Genomic DNA, 16,159 nt, shown 5'->3' on the forward strand with positions numbered 1-16,159 from the left:
GCCACAACATGAGCTCCTACAGGAGCCTCGCACTGTGACAAATAGTCTTGGAGTTGTCTCTGCTTGCTGGCTGTGTCCTCTGGCATTCACCACCTTCTCTCAGCAGCAAATATAAATGAAGCTGCACTCTGATTTAATATGTGAGAGGTAGTTGGAATATATTCTGAAGTCAGGAATAAATTGGCATATTCTAATGAGCAGCAGTTCTGCCTGTTTCACTGCCTCCTGCACTCATCAAAGCACCAGGAATATACTGTAGGCTAGAGGCCTGTATGGCTGGGGGGTAGATACAAATAAGCTACAATAGGAGAAGGGAAACGTTTCACTTCTGTTTTTGTTTACATAGTATTCCATGCATCTGCTCATTTACAGAATTACCCCTGATAGTTTGTGGATTTTTATTATTTTTATTTACCTCCCAAAGGCTTGGAAACTTCATTATTCTTATAATCTACCAAAGCTGGAAAGAAAAGCTGTTTGTTCCATTAGGCTCTTTCAGGCTTCTGCACAGTTTTTGACTTGTTTTTGAAGATACAAAGAGCTATAAGTATCAGAATGCCTGAAGGGTGAGGAATAAGCACGACACAGATGTCTCAAGCTCTGTTCCCATCACTGAGCTCTTGCTTGTTTCCATTAACTTCTGACCGAAGTGATAGTGCTTAAGAGTATACCCACCTCTTTACTTGACAAGATGGATAGTATCTTTCCTCACATAGTGACAAAAATAGTTTTTTGTCTGATTAAACAGGCATTATCAAATATACTGATAGCAAAGGTGGTCTCCTTCTTTTTGAAAGAGCAATTCTTCAGGTAGATAAGCTTAGTAGAGTTGCAATGTTTTTTGGAGACATAATGTAGATGGAGTTGAGGACTGTTTACCTCATGGCATGTGCACCTAAATTATAATGCAAAATAGCCCCACAAACGGAATGTTAGTTTGACTGTATTAACCTTTGAGTCTTATAAATGCCTACAAGAGTGGTGGTGATGCAGGGCATATTCTTAGAGCAATTGAGCTGAGTGTGATCTCCTTCTCTCCCTGCTTTCTTGGACTGCTAATGAAACGATGCTGCCTTTGTTACAGAAGATAATCCTCTAAGTGTTTTGAAGACACTTCGTAAAGGACAAAACCTGAGACGATTTAAACAGTTTGAGGAGTGTTGTTCTCATATCCAAACAATGTATTTCTTTGTTATTATGTAGTAAAAATCATCAGTCTTACCTTAATCAAGATAATCTTGAAAGTCTGTGTGCTATTGAGGTCTAACTATAACAGTGCTATTGTTCAGGTTTTTTTATTGTGATATTTAAAGCCCAGTTGAAGGCCACTGTGGAGTCATAGGCAGATAACAATGCTGGAAGCACAGAAGTCTAATGGATACAATTATCATTGTAGCACTCTTTGCACTAATTATTGAGGCTATACAAAATGTAATTGGGCAAAGGGTTTCATCGCTAGAGAAAAAATCCTACTGAATGTTTGGGTCATGTTCAAAGCACACCATATCCTAAGAGAATATTAGTTGGTGTACTTCACAGTACATTGTACCATTATCTTTTAGCTGATGAAGGAAATGAAAAAAAAAAAAAAAAAAAAAAAAAAGTGTACAGTGATACCAACTACCAACTGAAAAATCAGAGGAGTAAAAGTGAGGAAACCCATAGGCTGAAACAAAGCTTAACAAGGAGAGCAAAAGCTGCACGTGTACACAAAGCAAAACAAGGAATTAAAGGACTGCTTCCCTGAGCAAGCAGATGCTCAGACATCTCCAGGAGAGCAGGGCCCTATCACATGTTATGGTTACTGGGAAAGACAAATGACATCAGACATCCTCCACCTTCTTTCCCTTCTTTCCCTTCTTTCCCTTCTTTCCCTTCTTTCCCTTCTTTCCCTTCTTTCCCTTCTTTCCCTTCTTTCCCTTCTTTCCCTTCTTTCCCTTCTTTCCCTTCTTTCCCTTCTTTCCCTTCTTTCCCTTCTTTCCCTTCTTTCCCTTCTTTCCCTTCTTTCCCTTCTTTCCCTTCTTTCCCTTCTTTCCCTTCTTTCCCTTCTTTCCCTTCTTTCCCTTCTTTCCCTTCTTTCCCTTCTTTCCCTTCTTTCCCTTCTTTCCCTTCTTTCCCTTCTTTCCCTTCTTTCCCTTCTTTCCCTTCTTTCCCTTCTTTCCCTTCTTTCCCTTCTTTCCCTTCTTTCCCTTCTTTCCCTTCTTTCCCTTCCTTTTATGTATTGGGCTTGATGTTGCATGGTCTGGAATATCTCTTTGGCCAGTTTGGTCACCTCTCCAGGCTGTGTCTCCTCCCAGCCTCCTAGGCACCCCCACTCTCTTCCCCAGCATGGCAGTACAAAAAGCAGAAAACCCCTCTATTATCATCACTGTATTCAGCACAAGCCCAAAACATAGCCCCATACAGGGGCTATGTGAAGAAAATTACCTCTTCCACCATCAAAACCAGCATAATTAGGCATTTAGAATTTTTTCCTTTGCTTGTAGTTAAGTTTGTGCTAGTACGCAGGAGATAAATCAGGGATGGGGGAAGTACTGTTGTCCTAGAGGTAAAAAAATAAAGTGCAGTAAAGTTTTTGTATGCATATATAAGTGGGAAGGATGGCAAACTTATTGCTTAATCCTCTGGACTCCCATTGGTGTCTTTATGGCAGAAATGCATTTTATATTGAATGGTTAGTTATGGTCTAAAAAGTACAGTAAATCCAGAAGACTGGGCAAAGTTTCATGCATGTGGAAGTAAGAGGCTTAAGCAATTTTAGTAATTTTTTTTTTGCTGTAGTTGAAAAAAACATGCCTTCTTAAGCAGAAATACTGCTTGCAAAACAGCAACAACAAAGAGACATGCAATTTTCCTTCAGGATCCAGCCTCCTCAAAAAGCCTCTTCCCTTCATAAAAGGGAAAAGAAGTGCTGGCCAGAATAACTTCCACAAGAAGGGAAGGAATTGCACACAGAGATGTATTTATCTAAACCCAAGTGATAAAATATGATTAAGTGAGCCTGGAGCAACTATTGAGGTTGGAGCAGACACCATGTGCACTACAAGACCATGAAGCAGGATGTGGACCATTCTTTTGGCATTTACTTGGAGTTGTCTGGTCCCAGTAGTACAGCAGGAGAGTAACGTTCCTTTAAAAATGTTCAGTAAAGGATGTAAATAGCTCTGCTTGCTGCCTGCTGTCTACTCCAAAATGCTACCTTGAAGTTCTGACACATCAGGGACAGAACAGCTGTGCTAAGGCCATTCTGAAGATGCTTCAGAAAATTATTTTTGTTTTGTTTCAGTTTATGAATGGAAGCAGATCATAAGGGCTATGAGCTGTCAGATTGGCTGGTTGGAAGGTTGGCATTTTTCTTTCCTGTTGGCACCACCATCCTCCAGTGCATAGGGGAGCAGAAGGACATAGTTGCTGCCATTGTCTGCTGCAGGCTGGTTTCTTTGCAGACCTAAACGGGCAACTTGCTCACCCCTGAGTGTGTAATGCTGCCCTGGAGGAGGTCAGTCCATGTGCCTTCATTCAGGTGCCTGTCTTTCCCTTGTTTTATCCTGTGAGGCCACACCATTTTAAATTTATGTGTTAAAGGAGAGAGGTGTGTAACCACAGGTAGAATGGCAGGAGACACCTTTGCCCCTGCTGCAACCACTCTCCATTCTGTGGACAAGCCTATTTCTTCCTTTGGAAACACATTACTCCAGATCACTTCTTTGTAAGACTGAATTTTGTGCTTACTGATAAACTCAACATTTCAGAGGAACTGGAATATTTTTGCTTGCTTTTTTATTTTTTTCCTTTCTCTTCCCAGTAGAGGAAGACTCTCAGATCTTTCTTTTCTTGCTCTGCTGATTACTCCTGTATTCTGTGGGGCATTTTATTTCAACACTCTGAGATTATATTTCTTAATCTTTGTATAGTAAATAAAATACATCCTAATCAAATAAGTTTATCCTTATTTAAAATGTACATATGGAAGATGTATATAAATAGGTATATGTGTGTATGCATGTCTCCAAAGCATAAAGGAAGTATTAATTATTTAATTGGTTCAGGAAACACTAATTTTGTACAGTAGGTGGTGTGGTTGTATTCTGTCTACTTGAGTCTGTGGAGTAAAGAATCTCCTTTTTTCTCAACTGAAGAGTTACCCCTACCCTTGAAACATGCTCTGATGAGAAAAGGTTGGTGTTCTGAGCTTGTTGATGGGTAAAGGGAAGGAAAATTATATTGATGTCAGTTAAAAGTGTGGGACAGCCTGTGCACTGCTTTGAAGATCATGCACCAGCTCTTTGTGACTTTTTTCTTTTTGTGGCAGTTTAATAGCCATCACTTAATGCTGCTGGAGGTGTTTTGTCCTTGGCAAATGATTTGCAAATCCTTTGCTGCCACTTGCTGATCATTTTGAATTGAAAGGAGATTAATGATTGTGTCTCTGCTGGTGGTGTTGGCCTCTTAATAAGAGCTTTCTATGCCTATCTAAATATCCTGTGCTCAATGACTCCAAAGGTATGTATCTAGGTAGTGCACAGATGTCTAAATATAGCAATAATAATCTCTAGCTTTCTTCTTTTCAGTCACCAGAAGAAATTGGTGGGTAGTTTCCATGTGTGTGGAGTGTGGACTGAGATAAGTCTATGTTGACGTTTGTTTCAGTATTAATTTCTAACATCTCCCTGGTACTTTCAGAAAAGGAGAAATTCTTCTTATGGAAAAGTCTCTGAGCTTGTCTTTAATCCCTGGTTGTGGGTTGAGCTTTTTCCCTGTTATGCTAGAGAATATGCAATTCTCAGCCCCTTTCCGAGCTGCCAACTTTCTGTTCCATTGAAGTTACTTCTGGCTCCAGTCCCAGTATTTGTGGGGAACAATAGATCCTATTTTAGCCTATACAGATTTAATTGCTATGAACAAGATTGACAATTATCTCCTTTTGAGTCTGAAAATCCTACCAGCTGTTTTAGATGCATTAAAATAGTTACACCACGCTAAACTCTCATATTGCATCGGGAGCTATAATGCCAATATGTCCTTGGCCTTTATTTTATAAATAATTTTTGCTGCATTTATTTCTGTTTCTTCTGCTTTGCTTTCAACCCTAATTCTCTGCCTTGGGTGGTATTATTAGTCATACCAAAGAACTTGCATATCAAAGATGCATTTTGAGGAAAATGCATTTCAAATAGCAAAAGAACTTATTTGAAGTGATGTTGATGGGCTTTTTTGTTATTTTTTTGTTTGTATGTTTGTTTTGCTCCCTCCACCCTCATAAGCTCGGGCACTAAGTGGGAATCATCTGACCACATGCTGACAACCTGCTGTGTCAGTGTCTAGGCTCAGCTTTATCACCCGCGAAGAGGAAGACATGTTTCATGCTATGTAAACAACTAAAATAGGTCAGATGAATCATGCCCCCAGATGTCTTCTTTCTCTTTAGCTAATCACCCAGACTTAATAAGCAGACTTAGCTGTCTGCACCATAGACATCTGACTAGATCTCACCTCTGGGGAACCATACTTGTCACAGCAGTCACATGTGGGTGACTAGACACATGTAGACACGTAAGAAGATTAAAAGTACTTGGCTTCTTGATGCAGAGCCACTTCCAGTGCCAAGGTGAAGGTGCTGTAGGCTCATCTTCTTGATAGCAATGACAAACCTGAGTAGATTTTCCCAGAAAAGAGACACATTGGTGTTTGATGTTCACTGTTACATACCACTAAACTTGGGTGCGCAATCTCTCTTTTTCATTACTATCTTCCTAGATTCCTAAGATACAGCTTTGTAGCTTTCTTTTTCAGAAATGTTAGATGGGACTTCTCTTCCCTATTATCTGCTATTTCTGCCTTCATATTTTCTCTTCAGTCTTGTTGTGGAAATATATTGATTAGGATTTAAAAAAAAAATAATCTCATTACATAGGTGTCCCTGTGGGATAGCACACTGGCATATAAAGGTGGAGGTTGCTTATATTGGGAAAGCCAAGAGAGGGGATACTTGAAGTTTGCTTTTCACCCATTGCCTGAGAAATTGTTTCTTGCTAATTTTACAGGTTATTCAGTTGCTGAATTCTGTGGATTTTCTTTGCAGTCTGAATACATTGTTTAATATTTATTTAGAACCTTGTCTAGGGGTATATAAATTTAAACTTCCAGTTTCACGCTTTGCCTTTGTGCATATTTCACATTTGTGCAGCTTGTAATTTCTGAAAGCAAGTTGTTTCTTGGTGTAGCAGGATGCAGGAACACTCTAATACTTTAATTTAATTTCCTGATACATATTTTTACAGATCTCGACACAGTTTTAATTTCCCAGTGGTCTGAGAGGCATGGAGAGGTTTACATGGAAGTTGCAGTAGTTAGTTGGTTCTGGTGTTGACTTTGTTTCATTGAGACCTCTCTGGGATTGCACCTGCCTTTGGTTACACTGTGCAATATCTACCCCATCAAGGCTGCTTCAGTTTGTGCCAGGCTATGCCATTTCCTCTAGGCCTCTTTGGGCATGAGTGATTATCCTTAGTAATTAGCTCTTTTTAAAATATTCAATATTGGTATTGGCCCTACTTGATGTGTTTGTGCTAAGTATTTGCCAGTCTGTAGGCTTTCCAGAGTGCCTGTTGCATGCACAAGTGAAAACTTGGATCGAGGCTTTTTAGGTGCTTGTGCTATTGACTTTGGAAAGGATAAGGTTTACAGTGGAGGCAGATTGCACAGCACAAGTGGAACAAATAGTCATGCTGGAGAAGCATGACCTTTCAGACTTCACAAGGTGTTAGTGGGCTGTTCCTGCCCTGGGCCAGTTCCTGTGCACGCATCAGGTAAGATAGGCTTCTTGCTTTGTGCTTTACTCTCTCTGCATTCCCATTTTTAAAATATTTGATGTTGACCCTACCCACAAGGTCCTGGACAACCTGTTGTATGTGATAGAGCAGGAGGTTTGTACCAGATGACCTCCAAGGACACTTCCAAGCTCAGCTACTCTGTGATTCTCTGGTTTTGCACCTCCCAAAACTTCTTGTTAAGCCTCCTCTGCCCTTGGGTGGGAACACATCTCTTCATCCCACCCCCTGCAAGAGCAGAAGGAGCTTTTGAGGAAAATTTACCTTGAGGTTGTGGCATCCTATGTTAATAGGTGCTGTACAGATCCCAAAACTTCAGTACCTTCCTTCTGGATAAAGGTAGCAGATGAGGCTGGAAAGGACACCCTTGTCTCCAAGCTGTGTGCACGTGCACACACACTCGTTCACACAGAGCCAGATACTTATCTGCTCACTGCTATTTGCCTGTTCTTGGGCAGAAATTCTGCATTTGGCTGTCATTCATTAACTGGCATGATTTTTACCAGGGTTTCTGTGTTGACTTTCACTCTAAATTAACATTGCACCTGAAAATTTTCATCTGTGATGGCTGAACAACTGGGCAAAGATATTAAGCACTTTGACCTACCAATATTACATGAAAAATAAGTGTTTTCAATGACATAATATTTAACTGAATTTTATATAACTTGCATGAGAAACACCACAGGCTTTTGTTTAGAGGTGTTTGTGTGTGTGTATGTGTATATAAAATATATGTTGAAGTATTGCAAAATTTTCTTAATCCTGTTTTGCTTTAATTTCTGTGACTTTTTTATACTTTAAATTTAGGAAAGCTAATTTTGGAATTGATTGTTAGCACCAAAAGGAATAAATGAATGATCACTGCAAATGTTTTGATGAATCATGGTCTATCAAGATTAGGGCAGCTGCCATTTTTCTGTAATCCTTTTATTCAGGCTCAGGATTGCTGATATTTCATTGGTTTACATTTAGCTTCTATTTTAACAGCTTCAAAGATGAGGTCTAGGAATGCAGTTTTAGGAACAGAAGTATAAGACTGGATTTTTAGGCACATTTCTATGACAAAGTGAAGAGGTGTCTTGTCTCTGCCTCGGCCAGCCCTGACACCTCGACAGTGAAGGGCACGGGTTGGTAGCAGGATGAACCTCACCCATCCCTTGGGTTCTTGTTTGCCTGAAAGAGTGAAGCAACGACAGCAGGAAAAAAGAGGAGGCTGTTCAGGGTTAACTGCTGGCTTTATTCATCAGGGTATCTGCCCCAGCAGACACCCCTCAGCAGAAGCAGCAGGGAAGAAAGGTGAGGGAAAAAAAAGTGGGAAACCCCCCAATGCAACACCTTTTATTGGGGGGAGGAACTCAGGGATGGGTTTAACTGGGGACAAATCAGGGACCAAGGGAGTATGGCTCTCCAAGTAAATGACATACATTGTAACAAATTAATAACTCGGGTGGGGAGACAGCTGAATTCTTGCCCAATCACTTGGGGTCCTTACTGGAACTTTCCAGACTTTGGGGAGAGACCCCAAAGTGACAGACAAGACCCAGGGGCTGGATAACTTATGATTGACATAACACTGGGGTTGGGGTAAAACCAATAAGGGTGGAACATGGGTGACATGGGGCAAACCATTACAACTTATAAAAAGGAATATAAAACAAGGAACAAATACATACATAAAACTGATAAAACCAAAACCACACCACTACAGCAAAGTGGTGTTTTTTACACAGGCCCCCTTCCTGCAGATCTGCCAGTACGTGTTCTCCCAGAGGAAAAGTGATGAATGTAAAACTCCAGAAGCAGGATGTAGTTTTTCTTTAATTATTAAAAATTACCAGCATATAAGTGACTCTGAATTAATTTCCTACTTATGATAATAAAGCTGTGTGTAGTGTTTTCTCTCTTTTTTTTTTTTTTTCCTCCCCCTTGTCTTGCATATGTGTGCTTCCATACGTATACAGGTTCTGTAATGACTTTTAAGAATAAATTAGCAGATTGTCTTATTTCAGGTTGTGGGGGCTTCAAGTACCTACTGCAGTAGAGGGATATCGTGAATAAGGCATTAGTGTGTATCTCTGGAAATGTGTATCTTCTCTGTCACACTTGCAGAGATTATCTTGGGGCTAAATTCAGTTGACAGCTGTATAAAAGGGATTAGTACTGTCACCACTCATCTCTTGGGGTTAACTTTCACACATGCTAAGTATGAGAGATAATTTTTTTTAAAGCTTGGACCAATTTTGCATAAGCCATTTATCTTGATTTCTCTTAACCTTGAAGCTGAGACTGTGGTCTACAGCATCATGGTCTAAAGTTGTGGGATTTACTGCATTACTTTAAGCACATAATTTGCTTCACTGTAAACATAAGGAGAACTTTTATTTGCATATAACTCGCATTTCTGTAAGGAAGAAAGGGTTTATTTTAAATGCGCTTTCAAAAGTAGAACTTTGGGGAAGAAGCTGGGGAGGAGGGGGAAATAGTCTTTTGTTTTCCTCATGCATCCTTGTCATGTGCAGACACTCATTTGAAAGTCTAAAAGAAAACAAAAATTTGAGGTCAATTCAAATTGAACTTTTGGTTGGGGTTTGGTGTAGTAGTAGTAGTTAGCGGTGTAGTAGTAATAGTAGTGCTGAGCTTGTAGACAGAGTGAATATTTCTGAAACCAGATGTCCCTTGCCGTAGCGATTAGGGGCAGGTTGCTTTTCATTACCTTTTCATCATCTTAACTAGAATGGTTTCTGTATTTGTCACATAACTCTGCGGGGACAACTGAACCTCATATGCAACCATTTTATCAGATTGTGTCTCGGCTATGGTGCCGTCCTTAAGAGGGTTGTCATGGTCAAGGCTGTATTCAGCCTCACGTGCAGACAGTGGTGTACAGCTTATGGGAACTGACATGGAAGTGGCTGCTTTTCCTTTGGATTAGAGAGAAAGGAATGGCAGAACTTTGATTCTCGTCTTGAATGTGAGCTCTAGGATAGATCCAAATATGTTTCGCATCTAAAAGCAGCTCATAACCACTATCCAATGATGTGTTTCTTGGTGTGCAGTCAAATATGAAGTATTGCTCGTCAATTAACTTTCAGGATCACCCTAAAGGCTATGACAGTAAAATCATGCATAATAAAATGACTGTGAGCAAAATAAAAAAGTTACTATCAGGGTGTGATTTCTTTAGATTGAACCAGGTGCCTCAATTTCAAGAGCTGTCAGTCCTAATGCACAAGGTCACAGGTGCTATTCACACATGGCTAATAAGACATGATAAAGGATATTCCTGTAGAAAGGGTCTGTTTCTTTTCAGTACTATTTAGGGGGTTTTTAATGCTTTCTGCTTGAATTTGAAACTGAAAACGTATCCCACTAGCCAAAGATGGTAAGCATTATCAACCACATAATCATGTTATAATGTGGTAACAAAATATTATAACATAATAACATAAGGTAAGCCTTATCAGCAACAAAAATCTAGAAAAATCTAATCATAAAAATCTCAGAGTTTTTGTTCAGATATATTCATCTGGAGGCTCACTTTACCAGGTTGAATGTGCCCTATTCATATAAGCAGCATAACTTGAAGAACTTTCAAGTCAACTTCTTCCTGAATACCATGGAAATAAGTTCAGGCCCATTTTCCCCAGATTAGCAGGATTTGAGAACTTAACTGTTGGAGAGAAGGAAAAGGTCTGAGTGTGTTAGTGGAAACTGGACTAGAAGGACACTGGTCAACACAAAGTTGTTTATTCTCATTGTCCTCTGAATCTCTTGCTTACATTTCAGCAAGTGCTGAACAGCTGGGCAAAAGTTGCTTTAAATATGGATGATGAGAAGTCTGACCTGACATTCTCTGCAGTTTCACTGTCCTTTGTGGGAAATAAATGGTGATTCTCTTATGGTGTCAATCTTTGTGTATGCAACCCCTCCTTACCCCATTCTGATAGCTAGTACAGAAGGAGTGAGGAAGAAAAATTTGGCAAAGTAGTATTGTCAGCTGTGACTGAGACTACTCAGCTCTGAAGTGAGAGATCATGTTTAATCACCTTTGTATCCCACTGGTCTGGCTCAGCATCTGCTCGGGGTACACTGTCCCTTGGTTATCTTCTGCAATGCCTGCATGCTAATTATCAAAAAGAGCTGCTTCTCCCTGTGTAGTGGTCATAGAGCTTGTGCATTCCTCCAGTGACCTACAGCTGTTTGTTCCTTGTAGTCACTTAGTATTTTATCTTTTTATGGAAAGGGTAGCTGAGTGGTGTGCTGCATTGTAGCGTTTTGGGAAGTCCATACAAATAACATCAGGATGGGCTTCCCTTTCAAGATGTTATTGACTTCAGCCCAAAGACAAGCTGTGTTACCAGGTTATGATAATTTAAATGAACTTGTGGTAAATTTCCAGTATAAGTACTATTCTACTTTTATACTTTGCCCATTTTAATGCCATATTTAGTTCTTATTAGCTTGATGTGTGTCATAGCTTCTAGCTGGGCCTCTAAATGAATTTGGCCTAGTATACCAGTGTAATTGCTGGTAGGAGAAACTGTATTTTCACAGCACATCATTGCAAGATTTCATGGCTAAATATTCACTTCTTCCTTGAAGTGAAAGCTTTATTTAGCCCTATGGATTTAGAGAACTGATTCAGGTCTGGCTTCAGTTTCTACCTGCAGTGGACAGTACTAGTCAGTGCTTTGGTTTTGACGTGCACAATGTGACAGTTACAATAATGAATGAATGGAACTGTTTAGGCTGCTTGAAAAGCTGCCTTTCATCTGAGGGAGGAGGTGAACAGCTAGAAGGAAATCTCTTTCAAGTTGATTCTCTCTGCAGAAATAAATCTCATGTGGGTGAATGGGTGGAAACAGACACCTACCTGAAAATCTAAGACCGTAAGTGAGATGTCAGAGAGAAGCAGCAGCATCTACTCACCTGCTTATCCATTGAGGGGAAAAAAAAAAAAAAAAAAAAAAAAAAAAAAAAAAAAAAAAAAAAAAAAAAAGTGGGAGGGAGAAGTAAAGCCAGCAACACTTCTGTGAAAGTAGTTTTTTAATGGTGTCTTTAATTGTCATTCTAGGACTGTTGAAATTATAACACAAAACTCGTAAGAACGTGTTGCCTGTACGTAGTCAGGCAACTATTCATCTGGGTTACTTCTGTCTTATTAGCTGGGCTGGATACAAGCTGGTGTCATGCAATTTTGGAGTGGTGGGTATGTGCCACAGCTGGAAAGAGGAGAGGCTGGCTGTAGCTCCTGTGAGGAGAGGAGAGAAGGGCTTTGTGCTTCCTGATGAATTGATTCATTCAGAGTCAAAACAAATACAGGTGTCTGCTGCTAGTCTGAAATCCCAGAGGAGGGTAGAATTGAAAATTCTGATGTACAACAAGTTGCCTATGGGTATATCCTTTTATTTCTAGCTCTTTTTTCTTGTTGACCCTTAGGAGCTTTTGCATCTGTATGGGTTTAATCTTTGTGGATTAAATAAGCACAGGTTCTCGAAGTAAAAACGTCTTTTTGGGGCACGTTATAAGCAATGTTCTTTCACTACAGCTCAGAGGCTGTTTGAAGCTTCCGTTGTGGGCTGTATTTTGCTCCAAGTGGATAAGGCAATTGCATTGGGGGTTTTTTTGGTGAGTGAAATTTTCCTGCTACAGGACAGCTTAGAATTTTGGCTGATTACAATATCAAAGAGCATGATATAGGAAGGAATAAAAAAACCAAAGAGTATATACTGGTATTGATGCAAAAAAAAAATTAGAGGAATGAATAGAAATGCCTCAAAAGATTGAAACTTTTATTTTTGGTTTGTGTTTGCTTGTGATTTGGTTTGGGTTGTTTTGGAGGTTCTTTTTGAAACTTCTAAAGCGTGTTTTAGATTTGTTTACCAGGCCTGTTTTGATTCTCTTAAGATAAACTTAGGATTTTGCACAGAACTTTAAGCTCTGCTTGTTGAGAGAAGAATAGAGTCACAGTGTGACCTGCATTTCCGTCTAGTCAGATGGGCTTTGGGGACTCAGAAGATACCAAGAGAATCCTAATTGTGAGTCAAACAAACTAGCTGATTCCTATCTGGTGGATTTGCTTTTAGCTGAGGATATATTTAAGATTAAGACTCAGGAAATACTGAAGTGTCAATCAAGAGATGCAGATACTTCAAATGTGACTAAAGCCCACCACCTTACTGTGCAGGCTTCAGGAAGCTCCTGTTTGGAAAGCAGGGCAGGTTTTTATTAGCACCACTATATCTTGAACTAAATTTTAGGATTATTTATTTATTACTGAGAAATGTGTTTGACATAGTACAGACAGCAAATTCTGTAAAAAGAGGGGCTTCTGATCTAGATACATTATTTGGGTTGAATGTTGCAAAAGATTGGATAGGAGATATATAGATATTGGGGGAGAGAAGGAAAAAAGATGGAAAGGAGTTGATCATCAATAGGTTTAATCAGTGTCTTGGGAAATTTGGAGAGAGAACAAAACGAGGAATTCACTTGAAAACCTGTGTCTAAGTAAGCTAGAGAATTATTTAGGCCTTAGTCTTTTAACTAAATTTTGACTATTTTTTTCTCTGCATTATTATTAATATTAATGATAAAATGAAATTGAAATTATTGGAGCTGTTTTATCGCATTTTGTTCACTTTATTGGTGGACAACTTGTATTTTGAGTTAGACAGAAAAAAACAGCTTTGGCAGCTGAGGCACTTCATCAGTGGAAGGAGAGGCAGATTTTTCCATAAAATATTCCAGAGGTCTAATTAAGAGTTACTTTTTGGTGATATAAATAACTTATTATTTCTGCTTTGTTATTTGTATAAGCAGCTTAGATGTGGTTTTTATTCTGATAAGCTGCAGTCTGGGAGAGCAAGGAGGAAAGACAACAGTGAAATCAGCATTGGAAAGCTCATTGAAAGAATTGCCTGGAGAAGGGATTTAGGAAACTACAGAAAGAAAAGGATTTCAAAAGTCAGCAAAGAGAGAGTTGTTGAAGCCGACTAGAAGCTGTTTGAAGCTGAGTAGATGTTACCAGCTGCTGTGCTTGGTAAGATAGTTCAAGATTCGAAATTAAAAATCATGAGGCTTCACTGAAGCAGTTTTCCAGGATTTGCCTATGAAATGGGATGTGAGAGTAGAAGAGTGTCCATGTCAGGAGTGGAGCAACTAGACCCTATACTGCTGGTAGGATCCATAACCACCATTTTGACATAATAATAAATTCAGGCCTTCACAAGGAATAAAATACGCTTAATCCTCTAATGAAGAAAGAAAAACTGCAGTTCTGGGAGATATAGTTGATTTCTTAGATGAAATGTATTGTTCAGAGCCCCATTCCTCTCTCCTCAATACACTGACACCCCAATTCCCATGTCTACTCAGCGTTCAGTATTGCCAGGTTTGTTTTGATCTTATCCTCTTCTAGCGAGGTGCTTGGTACACAATTTCACCTCCAGGTGTTTTGTGATAACTGATTGCTAAGCCAGTCTGTTGGGTCACTTTGTTCTCATAGTCTTTCTAATGTGTTCAGTGCATTGACAAATTTTCTTTGTAAGAGCTTTAAAAAAGGATAATATTGTGCATAACTTAACATCTTCTACCATACAAGTCCTGAAGTCCATCACTAAGCTCAGGAACCCGGGCAGCTCCAAGAATTCATTTGACTTTTGTAAGAAACAATAAGTGGTAGGAAAGCAGTGATGTTTGTAAGGAGTAACTTTTTTCTCCTAGTTGTCTTCCACTTCTTTTTAAAAATGGGATTGAGAACAGCAGCATCAGTAAGGAGTCCGGTCAGCTAAACTGAATATTGATTAGTTCCTGATGTGATAAAACAACACTTTGTCAGCTGCTGCAGTATTTTAATCATGTTTGTAGCATTTCAAACTGAACAGGTCCTGGTCAGCTGATTTAAATGCTTTGGTATTTATGATTTTGTCATGTGTGTTGTGTGTTCCGCCCTCCCCCCTGGACACTTTCCCCCTATTTTTGAATATATGCTTCTACTTTTCCTAATGTCAGGAACATGGGAGTTTTCAGACTGGAAGCTTATTGCATCTCAGTATTTGATCTGCAATTGTCCAAAGGTTAAGCACTACAGGGGATAAGTGGTTAAACTGCTCATAAGTGCCTTGCAACTAATTGCTCCTTCATCTCTGCTCTCTGTGTTTTGCAAAATAATTTTATCCACAATTAGTGTTTATTTACAAGACATACTTGCAAACAAATGGTTGTGCTGTGCATACAGATAGACAGAAATGTGGAGCATTTAGCACTGTAAGGAAACTTCCCATTTCTGAAAGCAGTTAACTGCAATGGATGTACATTTCCTTTTTTAAAAAGACTGTTTTTTCTATGCAGAGGGAGGATTACTCATTTGCATGTCACAGCATCATATTGCTCCTTGAAAGTGAAAAGAATGTATTACCTTTAAGCAAGGCTGATACAGACTTGAAATTTCAGCAAGAGCAGGCAAGCTGGGGTTCCCTGCAAGCCTTCCTTCAGTTTTTGTTTTCTTTTCAAGTATTTTCCTATTGCATAAAGTTTTACTGTAATGAAAACATTAGCGATCAAGAAGTCAGGTATGTCTTGAACATGCCATCAGGATTGTGATGTGCCTTGAACCTATTTTAGTTTCTGGGGAGGCAGCAGTTATTTCTAAAGACATTGTGTGCCTGATGTGAAGCTTGGTGCTTATCCAGTAGTGGAAATACCATAGCATCTCTGAGTATTGGTCAACTTGTTGGCCCAGACCTCACAGTAAAGAGGAGTGGGTGGGTAGTGTTTGTGGAAGAAGACATGCTTGCATCAAAGTCACAGTGTCTTTGCTTGGTTGGAACAAGACATCGTCCCGTCTTGCATGGATTTTCCCTGTGTGAACCCAGGACTGTCAACTGATGCAAAATTGGTCAGTTTGTGATGAGATTCTCATGTAGAAAGTGGAAAATGTGTTTGAGCTTAACTGTTCTGAGATTGATGATAATAACCACAGTGTTTTGAATAACACAGGCTTCTGATTAAGGTTTTAAAAACTTGTTAGTGGAATAGCTGTTGTTTCAGCCTCTTCACTGATCAAAGGAAAAAAGCTGTGGTAGAGGTCTCAGGATACCTTTGGCTGGGAAAAGCTTGTACTGAGCTCTTAGTGCTGGGTTTTGCATGCCTGCAGCTCTTAGTGCAAATCTGTTTTCTACAGGGTGGACGGGGCAGATGGTTTGAGGTAGATGCCTAGGGGGCAGGGGGTTATTTTGTGCAGTACTAGAGGGATGTATTTAGTATGCATCACTCTATCAGTGTGGTACAAGCAAGCTTGATTTGCCTGTCAGAGACAAAATCTT

The 16,159-nt window shown here is 39.6% G+C and overlaps 1 protein-coding gene across 1 annotated transcript in view; it reads left to right on the forward strand.

The window, feature by feature from the left end:
* PPM1H (protein phosphatase, Mg2+/Mn2+ dependent 1H) overlaps positions 1 to 16,159 on the forward strand; it is a gene marked incomplete at its 5' end in the record, with an annotated part of 129,253 nt that overhangs the window by 40,845 nt on the left and 72,249 nt on the right. The gene's annotated exons all lie outside the window — the stretch shown is intronic.

Source organism: Zosterops lateralis (genome assembly GCF_965231275.1).
Source record: "Zosterops lateralis genome assembly, chromosome: 4".
NCBI lineage: Eukaryota > Metazoa > Chordata > Aves > Passeriformes > Zosteropidae > Zosterops > Zosterops lateralis.